We start from the raw sequence: 17426 nt of genomic DNA on the forward strand, positions 1-17426 counted from the left end.
GCAGGGCAGGCATCTTTCTGTTGGACTGGGAGGAATTTTGAGCTGAGTGAGATTTAAGCCTGTGTTCACTTCAGGCTTGTCAAGCACATGGAAATATGTGTTCTCAGTTGTTTCAACAAACCCCTGATATTTCAAGTCTTTAGATGCTCTGGATATTTTTTTTCAAAAAAAGGAAACAACCCTAATCCCAAAGGTATTAAGAAACCCAAGAGTAAAGTACAGCAGATTTTTAGTTACTCTTTGACAAATTTGCATAAGAATGAAGAAATCCCTTGTGCAGATATTGCATGAGTAGGCTTCCCAACCTACTGAAAAAAATGAGATGTATTAAAGATGGTAAAATTACAAAAGCAATAACACTTTGCCATATTAATTAATCCTGAATTATTGCAGAATTTTTATATAAGTGTATATGACATCCATAGTATGCCAAATTAATTCTTTATGGTCAGAGCTATTGCAATCAATACTAAATGAATTCATAATGATAAGATACTTAAAATAAAGAGTTACCACCAAAAACAATAAAAGGCCATTATCATCAAAGCTATTGCATACTAATAAAGTATTAGCTCAACAAGATGGTCCCAGCTATGACAATCAATAGCAAATCTTTTACATGTTTCTGTTTTTGCCCTCATCGCTAAACAACACCTCCCCTCCCCCCCCCCACACATTTAAAAAAAAATTCTAGTTCAGGCTATGAATTAACATTTTCCTTTGCAGCTATGTCTACTGGATAGACGTGAGTGAATGGTACAGCCATCTCCAATGTGTGGAACTTAGAGAAGATAAATAAAAGTCCGACTTCTGTTTCCTATCATAATCAATGGCTAAAAGAATCTGTTAGGAACCAAGGTAAAAAGGAGCAAGAACCTAAGGACATTGCACAAGAAAACCATAGGCCAGCAGAGATCAGGAGCTATATTGTGTAGATTTGAGTGCATTTTATCTGCTGAATTTGCATTTGTAGAATAGCACCAAAATAACAGAAGAGCATTACAGAATGACACAAGAACTTCTCAGTAGCCTTTTGCTTGCAGTAATGCCTCAGATTGCTGTGATTTCCCTTCTGGAAGCTAGGGCAGTAACTGGGTTTACACACTTGTTGCCCTACTGACTTCCCATCACCACTGGTCCTCCCATCTTCTTCCTCCCTACATTCATCCCTTCCCTTATGTAAAATGATGCAGGAAATCCATATATATCATAGTTCTTTTGAAAACACTCAAGGACAGATACTGTTACACTTACTGGGAATGTAAGTGGATTTAGGTGTCTAAAGCCAGGTACAGACATTACACTTGTATTGGCATAAGTGATCAGAAACCAGTCTATACTCAGAACAGAAGTTCAGCAGACAGACTAGTTTAAAGATGGCAGAACCCGGTCTAAGCTTTTCCCTTCCCACCAAAGGGTGAATGTATGTTCTGTTCACTACTGATCTAAATGATGTTGCTTATAGAAAACTGCATAACTTTTTGATTCCACCTTGGGCTTTTTGAATGTTTGTACCTAGCTTAAATGCTTGTAACTGATGCAATGAAACACAGTGACATAGTAATGAAGTTTGACACCTAGGGCACAGCCCGCACCAGCAGCCCACCCTTGCTCCACACACAGATCTGCCCCCCCCCCCCACGCACACACTTGCCCAGGAGTGCACACAGCAGTGGGAACTGCCATTCTCCTATCCCTGTGCTGCCCCCTCCCCTCCAAACGAGTTGCTTGCACCTCCGTCTTGTGTCTCGCCCTGGCTGGGCAGCACCTGTTGGTTCCCCTTCATTTTACCATCTAGGACGCTTGCCCCATTCTCCCCCACCCCCCTTGCTATGGCACTGATGAGACGCACTGTCTCCCCCTCAAGTCCCTGAAAAACTATTAATACAAAATTTGGGTAGGGCCTCCTAATCCTCACTGCCTTTTTGTGATGCTGTCTTAAGGGTAAGATGATAGTATGTTATAAAAGTAGATGTATTAATGGCTTTTCAGGGTTTTGAACAGGGTGGAGAAAAATTGCACTGAGGCACCCAAATCTACTTAGATGCCCAACAAATAGAATCCAATCCAGGTTTCTGGATCTTTCTCTTACCCTTGTGCAGTAAGTCTTATGTGTTCCACAGCATTGACATTGTTCTACCCTAGTGAAGGTGAGAGGATTTGGCCCCTTTCCTTAAATGGCTAGCAATATGTTAGGAAATATGAAAAGGGAATGCTCCTTGGATTAGTTGTGACATTTCTATATCCTCAGTTTCTTATCATTCTGAAATGGAGAAAAATGAGTTCCATGAGGAGGGCCATCTACATTTCTTTTGCTGATACTATAACATATCAACCTTGGACTTCAGGGTATGTTATGTTACATGTTACAGCTTCTTCCTGGAACTTCACACCAATATCACAAGTATATTAGAAGTAGGGGTGGGGTGTTGTTGCAGCTGTGATGGTGCAGGAAGTATATGAGAAGCAAGGGGTTTTCTGGTAATATCTTTTAAAGGACAAGCTGTACAGCTGGTTAAAAAAAATATTGGACATGCTTTTGGTCACTCCTTTAGTATTTATATATCTCCTGAAGTATATTATACATGTAAGAGGGGCTTTCTTCCTTTGAAAACTCACAGTACACGGATAAAGATGTAGAGGACACGATTAACTATTTTTTTACATTCTAGGCAGGGTTTATTGTTGGTATTTGCCTGTGAAAACGCAGAGATGTAGCATCTTTGAGAAATAATGGTTATATTAGCTGTCATGGGTCAAATTCTGGTCCCAGTTACAATTGGTACAAATTAGGAAAAGTTCCAGTGAAGTCAATGGCAGTACCCAGGACTTACACCAGTTTCCAGACAGGGCCCTTGGTTCAGAGTTCTTACAGTGTAAAAGATTTTAGTGTAGGTGAAGTTCATGATGGATAAAAACAACTACTTTTTTTAAGTTGGGATGGGGGAGGGGGAGCCAGATGAAGTTCGAACAGTTTCCAAACATCATTCATTGCCAGTATTTGATTAGGGGCTTTAATTTCATTAGACAAACTGATTTTTTCATTAGACAAACTGATTTTCCCATACACTCTCTCCTTTTAATGCGTCAATTACATGGAATTTGACTCTCATTACAATATTGATATGAATGCTGTCTTCAAATGGACACCAGCACCAAGGCTTTTATCTGGGTTGGACCAGGTTTAGGAAGAAACAGTGGGAAAGAAAATGTAAGGTTTCTAAAAACAAGCCATCACCACACCTGCCCAGCAGAACTTTGCCTGTTCGTCATGTTGTACTCAGATCACTCTTGTGCTGCTTTGTGTTTTACCCAAAGGGTGCCTGAAGCCAAAGCAGATCAACCAGTGATCTTATCAGATTTCACAAGGTAAGTAGTGTCAGGTCTAGTTAGTCTATGAATAAGACAACTCTACGGGGAAAACAATTTCATTCTGCAGGAGCTGGTGTCGTTACTGAATTGATGCTATAGCATGGAGAAAGCAGACACTGTTCTACTCATTGTATCGCATCCATGTAAGAGACCTGGACTAGTTGTGGTCATTTGAGCTCTGGTCACAAGCAACAACCCTGGTGCAAATGCTAATTCCACCATCTGAATTTTCCTCACATCAATAGGTACCTTATGCTGTATTTCATATTCTAAAGCTTAGTGTAGTGTGGTGTTAAATAGATCTGTATCTGCTGCTACATGCCACTCTAGAAGTGGCTGCATGTCAGTAACAAGTGAAGCGATTTCTGGCTATATCAAGAAAAGAACTTGTTTGTGCACACACAGAAGATGGCTCACTCATGAAAACCTGATCTCAGGTAAGCAATGTTTATTCATATTAACAGTTCCATTGACTGAACTGGGACTACTAACAGGACTAATCATTATGCATGCTTATCACAGTACGATTTTGCATAATCAAACACAGTTTGATTGACACTTTGGGATGGAAAGCGTTAGTACATTGGATACCGGTAAATGCCTTCAGTTCAAAAAGTTGCCTATTCCTAACTTTAAGCATGAAAATAGTTGTGTGTTTAGACAATTGGTGGGAGTATTCCCATCCTGACAATGAGGTGCATGCTTGCCTTGCTGAATCGGAGCTATTACAATTTGTTTTTGTTTGACCAGATTCTTTTTCTTTTAACTTCAGTTGAGTATCTCTACCCACATACTTTATTCTTATACTTTGCTTCCTCCTTTACTGCCATGAAATAGTGTAAAACCCACACTGTATTTTTTTATATATGGGAAAGCAAATGAATGTTGGGTGAATGATAAACTTATGTAATGACATGGAGAGGAAGTCAAAAGAGTGCAAATATTATTTTCTCTGTGTTCTTTTTGACCAGCCTATGCAGCTAATGGGTTATTGGGACAGAAATGAGAGCTCAAGTTTCAAAATTTCCATAATCAGGAATGGACTCTTTCATATACAAGAGCATTCATCATCAGGTACCTGATAAAGCTTTCTATAGTACATGTCTGCACACAAATGGTGACTGTTTTTTATAAGCTACATGGCACAGTACAGCCATGAGCATGAGCTAACCCTTAGAGGTTCTACTCATGCTGATGTTAAAAGCTGGATATCAAAGTAAAACAAAAATCAAAATCTTGAGGGCCCGCAGTCAAATCACCTCAGGCTGAGATTGCATAAGGTGTAAATGAAGCTGGGTCAGTACTTGCTTTGCAGACCTCCAGTGAGAATGTAGGTGTTACGAGAAGTGATACTGGTTATTATTCTTTAGGTAAAATGCTTTTCTTTCACTGGAGTGGCTGGAAATTATTCAAATGAGAAGGTTTTTTTGTTGTTGAATATGCTTTTTTTATAGCACAAACCAAAAAAAAAAAGGCCGAGCCTCTTTTATCAAAGCTCCTATCTAAACAGTTGTGGGAGCAGTTATTGTTTTATTTACCATGAACCCAAGTTTTGGCAATAAGAAAGGACTACTGTTTTGATGATGATTTTGATTAAGCTGTTAAAAGTGTGAAAAATAAAATATTCAGGATATTGTAAAACTAAACAAATTTGATATTCCGAAACATTTTCATTGTTTTAAAATGTTAAGTCATCCATGCATCTGAGTGAGTCCCCCCACCATGCCATAATAAGGCTTCAGAGGACACTCTCATTAGCAATACCATATAAAAGCAAGGCCCTGACCGCTTTTGCTTATTAGCAAAGGTGCGGGTGTTAACCTTTGGACATCTCAGGGGAAGAGCACTCAGCCAAATCTGAATGGTCACAAAGCTTCCTCACGTGCGTGGATGAGCTCTATCTGACTCAAGAAGTCTATGCACTGACAAGAGGTAGAGTGCTGCTGGCCAAAGGGGATAATCTAGTCAGCAACCTAAGAATCGAAGGAAAGCTGGAATACAGTGACCGTGAGCTGATCACTTTCACTATCCATTGCAAAGCTGGCAAGTCAATCAGCAATGCAGAAGTCCTCGACTTTAGACAAGCTGACTTTATTAAACTCAGGAGACTTGTTGTCAAGGCCCTAAGGGACTATGACTTGATGGGGAGGGGAGTTCAGGATGAGTGGTTGCTCCTTAAGGGAGTGATCCTGAAAGCACAAGGGATGTCCATCCCATCTCGGAGGGAAGGTAGCAGAAGGGCACAGCAAGCCCCTTAGCCAAGCAAGGAACTCGTGGACCTCCTGCATCTAAATAGAGAGGCTTATAAAGCATGGAAGACTGGGATCACCACAAAGGAGGAGTATTCTGCACTGGTCCAGACCTGTAGGGAGCGAAACAGGAAAGCCAAGGCTGCAACTGAACTCCAACTGGCTACAAGTATCAAGGACAATAAAAAGTCCTTTTGTGGGAAGTCAGAAGAAAAACAAGGCTCACATTGGACTGCTAAATCAAATGGGACAACTGACAACCAACACCCTGGAAAGAGCCAACCTGCTTAATGGGTATTTTACGTTGTTCTTTCATCAGCCCAATGGGACTGCCCTGCCTAACACGATGCAGGATGGCCAGGGTGAGGGTGAATTTATATCCAACATCAGTGTGGACCTTGTAAAGGAATACCTTGAAAGGCTGGATGCCTTCAAGTCAGCTGGTCCTGACAGATTGCACCCCAGGGTACTTAAGGAGCTGGCAGGCATTATAGCCCAGCCACTGGCAAGGATCTTCAAGAACTCGTGGCACTCAGGTGAAGTACCTGAAGATTGGAAGAAGACCAATGTGGTGCCTATCTTCAAGAAAGGGAGGAAAGTAGATCAAGGGAATTACAGGCCAATCCGTTTGACCTTAATCCCTGGAAAGATTTTGGAAAAAATTATCAGAGACCATTCTTGACAAATGGGCTGATGGCAACATCCTCAGGGACAGCCAGCATGGGTTTGTTGTGGGTAGGTCTTGCGTGACCAATCTCATTTCCTTCTATGACCAGGTGACATATCATCTGGACAAGGGATAAGAGATTGACATCATGTATCTGGACTTTAAAAAAGCCTTTGGTCTGGTGTCCTATGATCTCACAGAAAAAATGGCCAACTGCGGCCTTGGCTACATCACAGTCCAATGGCTGGGGAATTGGCTTTGAGGTTGGACCCAGAGAGTGATAGTTGATGGAAGCGAATCATCGTGGTGCACCATGACCAGTGGTGTCCCCCAAGGCTCCATCCTTAGACCTGTACTCTTTAACATCTTTATTAATGATGTGGACATTGTTGTCAGATGTGGATTGGCCAAGTTTGCTGATGGCACCAAATTTGGGGTAAAGTGTCTATACCTGAGGATAGGCTGGTGATCCAGGCTGACCGTGACAGGCTTAGAAAGTAGGTGGATAAAAACCTGATAACATTCAATACAGAAAAGTGCAAGGTACTCCATCTCATTGGAAAAATAACCCACATCACGCTTACAGTCTCAGCAGTGCTATGTTCACTAGCACCATGGCCGAAAGGGACTTGGAGGTCATGACTGACCACAAGATGAACATGAGCCACCAATGCAATGTTGCAGCTGGTAAAGCGAACACAACTCTGGCTTGCATCCATAGATGCTTCTTAAGCAATCTCAGGATATCATCCTCCCGTTGTACTCGGCCTTGGTGGGGCCACAGCTGGAATACTGCATCCAATTCTGGGCTCCACAATTTAAAAAGGATGTGGAAAATCTTGAGAGAGTCCAGAGGAGAGACACCCACATGATCAGAGGACAAGAGAAGAGGCCCTATGATAAGAGGCTGAGAGCCATGGGACTCTTCAGCCTGAAAAAGTGCAGGCTCAAAGGTGACCTGGTGGCTGCCTATAAATATTTAAGGGGTGTGCATCAGGATCCGGGGGAATGCCTGTTCACCAGAGAGCCCCAAGGGATGACAAGGTCAAAAGGTCACAAACTCCTCCAAAACCATTTTAGGCTGGACATAAGGAAAAACTTCTTTACTGTTTGAACCCCCAAGGCCTGGAATAGACTGCCTCCAGAGGTGGTGCAAGCACCTCCTCTGGACTCTTTTAAGAAACATTTGGACGCCTATCTTGCTGGGATCCTTTGACCCTAGTTGACTACCTGCCCCTGGGATGGGGGGATAGACTCGATGGTCTTCCGAGGTCCCTTCCAGCCCTAATGTTTATGAAGTCTATGAAAGTAATACCTAACTTTCCCATGCTCAGGAATTAAGAAAATGCTTCTTATAAAAGAATGGGTGCATCTAGAATTTTCAAAATGGGGGTGAAGGTGGTGAGATGCATTAACACATATAACACAACACATATTTTTCTCCAGTTAAAAACAAACGAGAAGCTTTACTAATATGAAAAGAACCTAAGGCCGTATTATTCAGTTTATGATTGAAGCAAAAACAAATATAACTTCATTGGAATGAGTTAAAAACAATCTGCAGGGCAGTGAAACAGGAGCTTTGTTACCAGGAGCAGCTAACAGACAGTAGAATAGAAGAAGGGGTAGTTTGATTGGGAGAACATCAAGACCATTAAAAAGAAGAGAGGATCATTAACACCTGTGGACCGAATTTTTTAGAACGGAAGAGATAGATCTCGTCTAATGAGCCCTGAAGTCAACTGACTCCCTTAGCACTGCCTTAAAAAGAATAATGCTGCTACTGTCGCTGTTAGGCCAGGAATCAAAGTGGGGTGCAAGTGCACCACTGCACCCTACTGAATCCACCCATGTATAAAAGCTATTGCCCAGCAATGGGTTTTATTATTTTTTGAATAGCATGATCAAAGAATCATAGGAAAACAGGGCTGGAAGTGACTTCAGGAACTCATCTAGTCCAGCCCCCTGCTCAAAGCAGGATTGTCTCTGACTAAACCATCTCAGGCAAGAGTCTGCCTAACCTGCCTTGAAAATTCCCAGAGATAGGATTACCATATTTCCAGATCCAAAAAAGAGGGCACCTGTCATGGGCGGGGGGGGGGAGGGGGCAGGGGGAATATGATGGGGGGGGGCAAAGTTAGCTGGTGCCCTACCCAGTCTGTTGCCCCTCAGTGACAAGCCACCCCCCAGCCCTGCTGCTGCCCCTCACTCCAGACCCACTGACCTCAGCTCTGCCAGTGCCTCTCACTCCCAAACAGCAGTACCCTGCCCCCCCACTCCCTGCTGGTGCCCCTCACTCCCAACTCATAGCCCCCTGGTGCTGCCAGTGTGCCACACACCCAACTCACGGTCACCCATTGTGTCCCCTATGCCTCTCACTCCTGATCTACAGTTCCCTGCCCCACTCCCAGCCCTGGTGGTGCTCCTCATCCCCTACCCACAGCCCCTGTCCCCCAGTCCTGCCATTGCCCCTCACTCCCAAACCGCAGCCCCTGTCCCCCAGTCCTGCTGGTGTCTTGCACTCTGAACTCGCAGCCTCTCTCCTCCCCACCCCCAGCCCTGCTGGTGTCCCTCACTTCCAACCTGCAGACCCTTGCCCCCCCAGCCCTGCTGCCCAAGCAGCTCCTGCATTGCAAGTGTGCAGGTTCACACACACTTGCACTCTCTCTCTCTTTCTCTCTCTCTCTGTCTCTTATCTGGGAGCTTGCCAGAGCCTGTGTGGGGAGCACATGACCCCGGCAGCCAATCTCATTGCCCGCTGGTGGCACACCCAGGCAGCCAGCCAAGGAGAGCAGAAAACCCGGACATTTGCTCTTATTTTAAAAACCCGCCCAGACACAGTGCGGGGGGCCAAAAAAGAGGACAACTGGGAAAACCCGGACATATGGTAACCCTACCAGAGTTAAAGAGCCCACAATTTTTATAGGTAGCCTGTTACACCCTTCACCACCCTCATAATTAGAAAGTGCCACCTGCTTTCCAGCCTGAATCCTCTCTCCTGCAGTTTGAGCCCATTGCTCCTAGTCCTGTTCCCCTGTGGCCACAGAAAGTAAAGTATATTAGCATGTTTTGCATATCAAGGCCCAATATATCTCTACTAAATAGATTGCTTCATTATTTAATGAATGTTCTCAGTGTATTTGGTGCTGTATAGAGGAAAGAAAAGCAAAGTCTTTGCCTCAAAGAGCTTCAATATCTGACTCCAGGGCAGGAATCAGATTAGCTGAAGTGGCACTGCAATGAAGTCAGTTATGTTTTGCATGGGCAAAAAGGTCTTTCTCATTGCTCCAGTTACCGATCAGAACCCAAATGAACGTATGCTACATGCTTGCTTATGCCATGGTAGTTGTAATTTTAAGGACTATTTTTGCAAGTTGTTGCCCTTTTTCCTCCCGAATTTTTGTTTTTCCAAACTGATCTCTCCAGAGTAAAATGTATCTGCTTAACGGAATTGAAATGAATTATGTTAATTTTCCAGCATAGTAATGAAACTCTTCCAGTGGTTTTGCTATTCATTAGCCCTCCTGTTAAAAAGTAAAGGTCAATTTACAATTAGGGTCTCTCGTAATATAGCAACAAAATGATGTAGTGCTCATTGGGGTGATGTACACAGGAAGAAACATGGATGTTCAGCCAAACTATTAAGGATGAGCTTTAAACTTGTAGACTTCCTTCTTCTCTCATTTTAAAAATCTGGGCTTATTTCTGATTTGCGTATTTCAAAGCTCACACAGCCAAAGGAGGGAGCTTTTCTAACCGTGGGGGGTTAGCCTATTAAAATTCATCATGATTCTCTTTATTGAAAGGAGTAAACAAGAATCAATTTTCTTTACTAAATATGTTGGCTGGGTTGTAGGTTCATCTAGGGCAGACCTGGTGGCTTTTTACTAAACATTCACCAAACAATTCAGAAATAGAAATTGTCTGGCTTCTCTCCACAGCTGGGGTGAAGAGGAAAAATGTAGGAGGAAGTGCGCTGGGGAGGGGACAGTGGGGGAAATGTAGAGAGTTCTTTTTTAATGCAGCTTTTTTTTAATTTTGCAAAGCCACAGAGATTCCTCCCCTCCCAAAATATACAGTCCTGTAATTATCTGACCAAATAGATGTAATTGTATCCATTAAATTAAATAGAAAGCTGTCAGGCTACAGCAAATATTGGATTGTTTCTGAGAGTCACACACAAGCCTAATGTGACCCACACTTGTCCCTTCACACCATTCCTTGCTCACTGTTTGACAGACACATTTTCATGAGTATATGAAAATTATATGCAGTAACTGTGCCTCTATTTTTTTTCCAACATTGTCTCAGGAGAGGGCGTTGGGTTTCCCTGAGCCCAAGGGATTAAGCTAACCCAGCCCCTCCTCCTGTTTGAAGCATATGATATTGATATCAGTGTTTTGGGTAAAGTAAGGACTCTAAAATGCACATATCACACAAGGCTCCATGAAGTCTATGCTGTGAGGAGATGTATAGGCAGGGGTGGAAAAGAGCCAAGAAAGGCTTCTGCTCTGGAAAGCAAGTATTATGTAATGGGTTAGATTTATTTCAGGGTCTTCTATTTAATATTTGTTGCATTTCTACTAAATATGAAAATAGATTTGAATTTCAGGCTAGTTTGGGGCTTGTTTTAACTCCAGATCATGTGGGTTTTGCAGATACTGGCCATACCATAAGCTTAACTATCCCCATACTTGTACTTTCTTTTTTTGTATGTAAGGGTTAGAGTCAGGGCAGATTTTATTTTTAAACATTTGGAGTTTATTTTCATGAAGCTTCCCCAATCAAGACAGTGTCTGAATCATGTTGGGTTTTTTTTAGTCTTGCATACAATATTTACTATGTTCAGTATAATGAAGAACTCATGAAAAACTTAGATTCTCTTGATGTTAACTAGAGAATCTGGTCAAATTGATTATATAAATTTATGGGAGCTGACCATGCTTATAGAAAATACATCATTGTAGAGCAGCCTGCTAATCTTCTGATTCCTATCTTACATTTTGTCTGGGCATTGTGTATCTTCCTTTGTGTACCAACTCTGATATACTCAAAATAGTTTAAAATCCCTGTAATAAAAAAAGAAAAAAGAGATTCCTTTGCTACAGTCATGCTGAAACTGAATTACGGCAAGTTTATACATATGCTGTATATTAAGCCTAACCAGGCTAACGCCCCTTTCCTTTGGTTTTTGGAAAAGAGTCCCACATTGTCACATGTAAAGGGACATTTCAGCATTGATTTTCATTTTCATGAGATTAAAAGTGAAACATGTAACCACAAAGCTGGTTTATGTCATCCCCCTGTTGGAGCCAGCAGTAATGCCAAAAATTAGATATTTGATAGGTTTGTGAGAGAAACAGATGCAGGAGGGATGCCATTCCCACAATTTTAGACTCCTTCTTATCTTTAAGCTAGAAAGAACGTTCCAGATGAAGAAAATCTATTTTACTGGCTTTAAAACATAGAAAAGATAAATGCCAAAATAAAAAAAAATGATGTTAATTTAAAACCAATGTCATTCTTGGGGACTTAGACACTAGGAATGAGGAATGTGTGCATATATTCACAAATAAACAAATAGGCTAAGACAGTCTTTTTTCTTGCTTGTTGATCTGTTCACTTGAGCATTCATTTCTTTTTCTTTTTGGCTTCATTTATACATTTTGGGGGTGCAGAGAGGTAGGGGAGGGAAATATAAGTATATTTAAAGGAAGAATTCCCCCCAGACGCACATACACACCCAATAAAGCCAGCGAAGGCTAAAGCATCCAAAAAGTATTCTTTCAGCTTTTTGTTTTGGAAGCAGTTTGTATGTCCCTGTTCTTTTTATTTCATTCTGCCAGCTGTCTGCTAAACAAATCTAGCCAGGTGGGGCTTACAACCCATGACTAAAAAACCTACTAGTGCAGCTGTCCAGCTTGCCCGGAGGAAGAATTCAAACAAATGGCAGGAATGGAAAGATTGGTTTTGTTTTCAAGAAAGTAGCTACTGTACCTTCCTTGCTTCATTTTTGTGCCATTTGACTTAGTTAACTCCTGGCCTCCTAAGGTTTTACAGAGTATTGGAAAATCCACTTCCATGGTTTCATCATTTAGCGTGTATTGCTGAGATTTCTCTAATATTTTTTTTCAGTAATTATTTTATTCTGTGTTAGACACATAGGACAAATTGGCTGCTTTGAGTGTTACTAAATGTAAAATAATCTGACATTTTCCCTACAAATCACAGTAAGCCATACAGTAGCTTAGCTGGATTTTTAAATATTCAATAGTTGAATATATAACTAGTGAAGGGTGATGGTTGGTATTGTTTATCCACAAGCTGGGGACAGAACAGGCTTCTTTGCACTGCTTCATCAATCGACCTCAACTGTGATTTTCTAGTCAGCAAATGAGTGCTTCATTTTCTGTGTCTGTGTTGAGCTAAACAAGAGCTGTGCTAAAAATTACCAACCTGCCATCTGATCCATAGTTCCAGCAGTAAGAGAAGATTAGCATGTAAGCCAGCAAGCGACCTTCCCCAACTCCTTTTTTATAAAAAAAAAAAAAAAAAAAGGGAGGGGGAGTAAGTATATTTATTGACTCTGTACCACAAACTTCAGCCTCTGTTCATTTTACATTGGAGAAGATCCCCGTAATTTTACACTGACAATCTAGGAACTGGTTTGCTATTAGCCCAATCCTGCACTCCTTGAAGTCAATGGCAAAATTCAGACTGATATCTGTGGAGCAGAACCAGTTAGGGCCAATCCTGCAAAGCACTTAACTCCTTTGGAGGTGCTTGGCGTCTATCAAGTGTTACTAAAATCCTCTCAGGTTCAGACTTTAACAGTACAAATGGCATGAGCCATCTCTCTGGAGATGGGCAGATCTTTACAATATTAGGGCTTAGTTATGGGTTTTGATACAGGCCCTGAGCATTTGCTTTATATAAGGATGTAGGTAGCTCTAAAAAGTCAACTAAAGGAACTATTCCCACTTCTAATTATTATTATTATTATTATTATTATTAGGGTAGAACTTGGGATAACCCATAGGGGGTCAGTTCTTCATTATACTAGGCACTGTACAGACAAGTAGCAAAGAATATCTGCTCCAGAGATTTAATTTAAGTGCTTAAACTTAAGTATATGCTTAAGTGCTTTGTTGGATTGCAAGCATTTGCGGTTATCATAGGTCTGATTTCAATGAGGCACTGAATATCAACATATGTGTAGCCCCCAGACTAGAGAGCTAAGGCACCCATGTAGCCAGCGGATGTGCCTGTCTGAACCTGTGCGCACACACGCTCATACAGACTCTGGTGGAAATTACTGAGATTCCATGAAGTTTGGTCCAAATCCATTTATATCTCTGCATGATCATCGTCTTGCTTTGGAAAGAAGCTGAGCACGTATTGTTTACGTTCAGTGATTGTAATTTATTCCCATTTATAAAGGAAAATGAGTGTGAAAGGGATGTGAAGATTGTTTTCATTTCTCTCTGTAGCAAGCACACATCTTATACTCTTGACTAGCCAAAATACTCAGATAACTCCTCTTTCCAGCTGATTTGGCAGGGCTCAGTATTAGGGAGAATGAGGCATTCTGTCTCCTTGTTCTGTCATTTCTAAGGTGATGAGGAAACAATGCATGCTGTCTGGGCTGTACAATTCAAAATGGCATCCAGCACAGGCAGGCAAAGCCAGATTGCTGTTGCAGTCGCCGTTATTTCCTTTTGTTATATAACAAGGCATGAGTGATATTGGTAGGGGTGCTCACAAGCCAAGAAAAAAGAAGGCCAATTTTTCATGAGGAAATTGAAGTGCTGATGCAGAACTAACCCTCACAGTTTGTTGTTATTTAATGAAGAAGCAGTGAGTGGGGGATTTTGGCAAAACTTGGTGTGTAAGCATAACAATCATAATGACATTATTTAACACACAATGGAATAACAAAGGCACTTAAACGTTACAATTAAGAATTTGCACTAAAATTCTTTAACAACAAGCTAAAGCACAGAATTTGGTCATGTTATTCTCAGACTCCACACAGAGCAAAACATTTCTCTTAATTGTTGATTCCTTTTTTATTGTGCATTTCTATCAACAACGAGCCAAATCCTGCTCTCTGTTATAACAGTATAATTCTCGAGTCACTCCACTGAAACCAATGGAGATGCTCCATGTTCAAACCATTGCACATGACATTAGAATCTGATCTCATGTCTTTGGAAAAAGTGATTGGTTTTCATATAATATCTGTTTTCTATTATGGTTAGCCAGCTACATATATATATTGCATAGAAAATACTTGTATTCAAACTCCGGGGCAAAATTCCGATGCTATTGATTTTAACACAACTAGGAACAGGCTCTGAAAGAACATATATATTTAAATGTATAGAAAATCTAAGTTTATAAACAGAATTACAATTTAATACCAGGAAAGCTAAGTCTTAGTTGCTTATTACTATATTAAGTATTTTCTGAAATTATAATCATTGTTTGATGTTAGAGATGTTTAGACTCTAAACATTTTATGATTTGTTTTAAAATTGAGATTACAAGCATTAAATTGTAGGCAATTAACATCTTAAATTTTCAGAATATTTAGTAATTCATTAAAGTTCAAAGTATGAAATCTTGCATTAAGATGCTAAATATAAAATAATCATGCCACTTGAAAGTCATTCTCTGCATTGCATTAGAATTTGGGGACAAGATAGTTTGGTACATGCTTAACAACATGCCATTCTCATGGAAAAACACCCTCAGGTCCTTGTCTCTTTATTGTCAGGAAAGTGACCTAGATTGTGGACCATGCTTGGAGAATGATGGACCCAACGAAGCTCCAAAATGCTTTGTAGGATTTTACTGGTCTGTCACTGAACCGCTGTGCCAATGGTCTAATGTGATATCATTGCCATCTGTTGTCACAGTGGCACCTGGCCACCACTTACCTCTTCAGGGCTACAAGTCATCCTGGTATCTAGATAATCTGCAGTAAATAAAGCACATTATGGGAGATGTCAAAAGTCTGTTAGGAGAAGTCTTTCTGAATCTGGCCAACGACATCACATTGAATTTTGCATTCCTATGCCAATGTTCAAGGCAGAAGACTGGCTGGTCATAGCATCTATAAAATTCAGACCAGCAGAAAGTGTCCCAAAGTTGTAAGCATGCTTGAATTTGGTAACAGCAGATGTGGGCCCTGAAAAGATTAGAAACTCCCTCAGTGTTAAGAGACATGGAGGGTGAGACTTGGAGAAATAGGGAAAAGTCTTGAGAGACTCAGATATGAGCCAGAAGCCAAGTCAGGAGCAGGTTGTGTGTCAGAGGACACACACTGTGCCAGGTAAAAGCAACACAGTGGGGAAAGGAGAAAAGCCAACAGGAGGAAGAAAGAACGGAGGATAAAGGATTGGTGAGAAGGAGTAGGAGAAGAGGGGTGCAACTCCAACAGGGAAAATTTGAGAAATACAGGAAGTCATGAGGTGCCTGTGGGAGTGGGACCAACTTTTCAGTAAAACGGAGTAGTCCCAGGTAAAGACTAAAAGAGAAAGTATTGTATGCTGTACTTATATGCTGGACTGGGACTCGTTTAATAAAGATTAGATGCTTGTTAGCATGGAGAAATCATTTAATATACTGTGAAGGGACAGTGTCTGCACTACGTATGTGGAAAGTTTACCAGCTTTTCACCAAACTAGTTTTCCTGAATTTGTAGTTGTAGTGGTAGTGGTCCTGTACTTGAATTCTCTGCTACCAGTGATGCTTTTATCTATCTACGGTCTACTGTTTACTGCTCACATGACTGTTGCAAAAATTGTCCTCTTTGGCACTCCCAGGTCAGACTATGTATTGTAATTCTCCCTAGTTAAAGATACTCTTGAAGGCCACCTGGAAACTCCAGCTATGCAAAATATGGGTTTCTTTAAATCACATGATCTTGTCTTTGCATTCTCTCCTTGTAGGTAGAATTCGAGATGTCAGTGATCCCCTACAAAACCCAAATTAGAATGTAACCCAGTTGTTCTAGCAGTTGGTTGCCGTTACAGTAGCTCACCTTAGTAGTGAGGGTCTTGCTGTTGATTATGACGGAAGAAGTCTCCAGGACTCCTGCAAGAGGGTTTTCATAGGAGATTGAAATCTGTGTTCTTCAGCAATCTACCAATTAAACGACCTCCAAGGAATGAAGTAAGGAATGAGCTTCCCTTTCATTTGATCTTTGATTCTTTCTTGGGTGATTCCTTTTTCCCCAAAAGGAAAAGAAATAAATGATTATTTATGTTTTGAAGGCAGAGCTATTCTACAAAGACACCCAGTATTGTAAATGTATGATATAATATGCAGGTTTGGTCAACTTCCAAAAAAACACCTAGTTCATAAGGCTATATGCAGCCTATATAAAAAATAAAACGTGGGTAAACTGAGTCACTCCCTGATTTTTGTTCTAATAAAGATAATATGCTAATGAAAAATAAATTACAGATACAGCTTTTCTTTTGTCCTTTGTTTTCAGTTTCAGGCCATCTATCTAGATCTGTACCTGTATGTGCTATTCAGCCATGTCTCTCTATTGTGTACACCCCTCTCACTTTAAATACATCCCTCAACCTTAAGTTAATATTAGGGCTTTAAGAGACCTGAGAAAAAAACCTGATTTCATTTGAAGTTCTCTGAAGTACTATCCTTATTCCAAGCCATGCTTTGTGCATAGGATTTTTTCTGTACAGGGTTTTAACTTTGTTTTTGTGTGTTATCATTATTTTACCAGCATGTATAACGTATTTCCCACTTTACAACTGTGGTAAATATAAATGCAAAAATTATACATTCAGTTGAATATAGAGAAATAAACTCAAGCAGGTCTTGAACCAGCCAGTAATCATTCCTGTATATTGTCTATTATAGCCCAGTGTACAAACGGTACATTTCCACATCACACAGGTGGAAGTGTGAAGCTGAGGCTCATTTAACAGTGTGAATTTTCCCAATGTATCACAATTACAGGAACACCTGTGCTTCATAACTTTCTGCTGATCCACTGTGAAAATTCACAGTGTACTTAGTAACCTAATCATTAATATGCTTCGTCTCCTAGAGTATATTTATGGGGCTGGCCATTTTCTTCCTTTCTTTTTAAGACAAAATTT

General features: G+C 40.8%; 1 long non-coding RNA gene across 1 annotated transcript; it reads left to right on the top strand.

Annotated features, from left to right (window-relative positions):
- The first annotated feature begins 566 nt into the window (after window positions 1-566).
- On the top strand, window positions 567-17147 carry LOC132250409 (uncharacterized). Its single transcript, XR_009462128.1, has 2 exons — window positions 567-4446; window positions 16245-17147. It is a non-coding gene; the product is annotated as an uncharacterized LOC132250409 (long non-coding RNA).
- The last annotated feature ends 279 nt before the right edge of the window (window positions 17148-17426 follow it).

This window comes from Alligator mississippiensis, chromosome 4 (genome assembly GCF_030867095.1).
Source record: "Alligator mississippiensis isolate rAllMis1 chromosome 4, rAllMis1, whole genome shotgun sequence".
NCBI lineage: Eukaryota > Metazoa > Chordata > Crocodylia > Alligatoridae > Alligator > Alligator mississippiensis.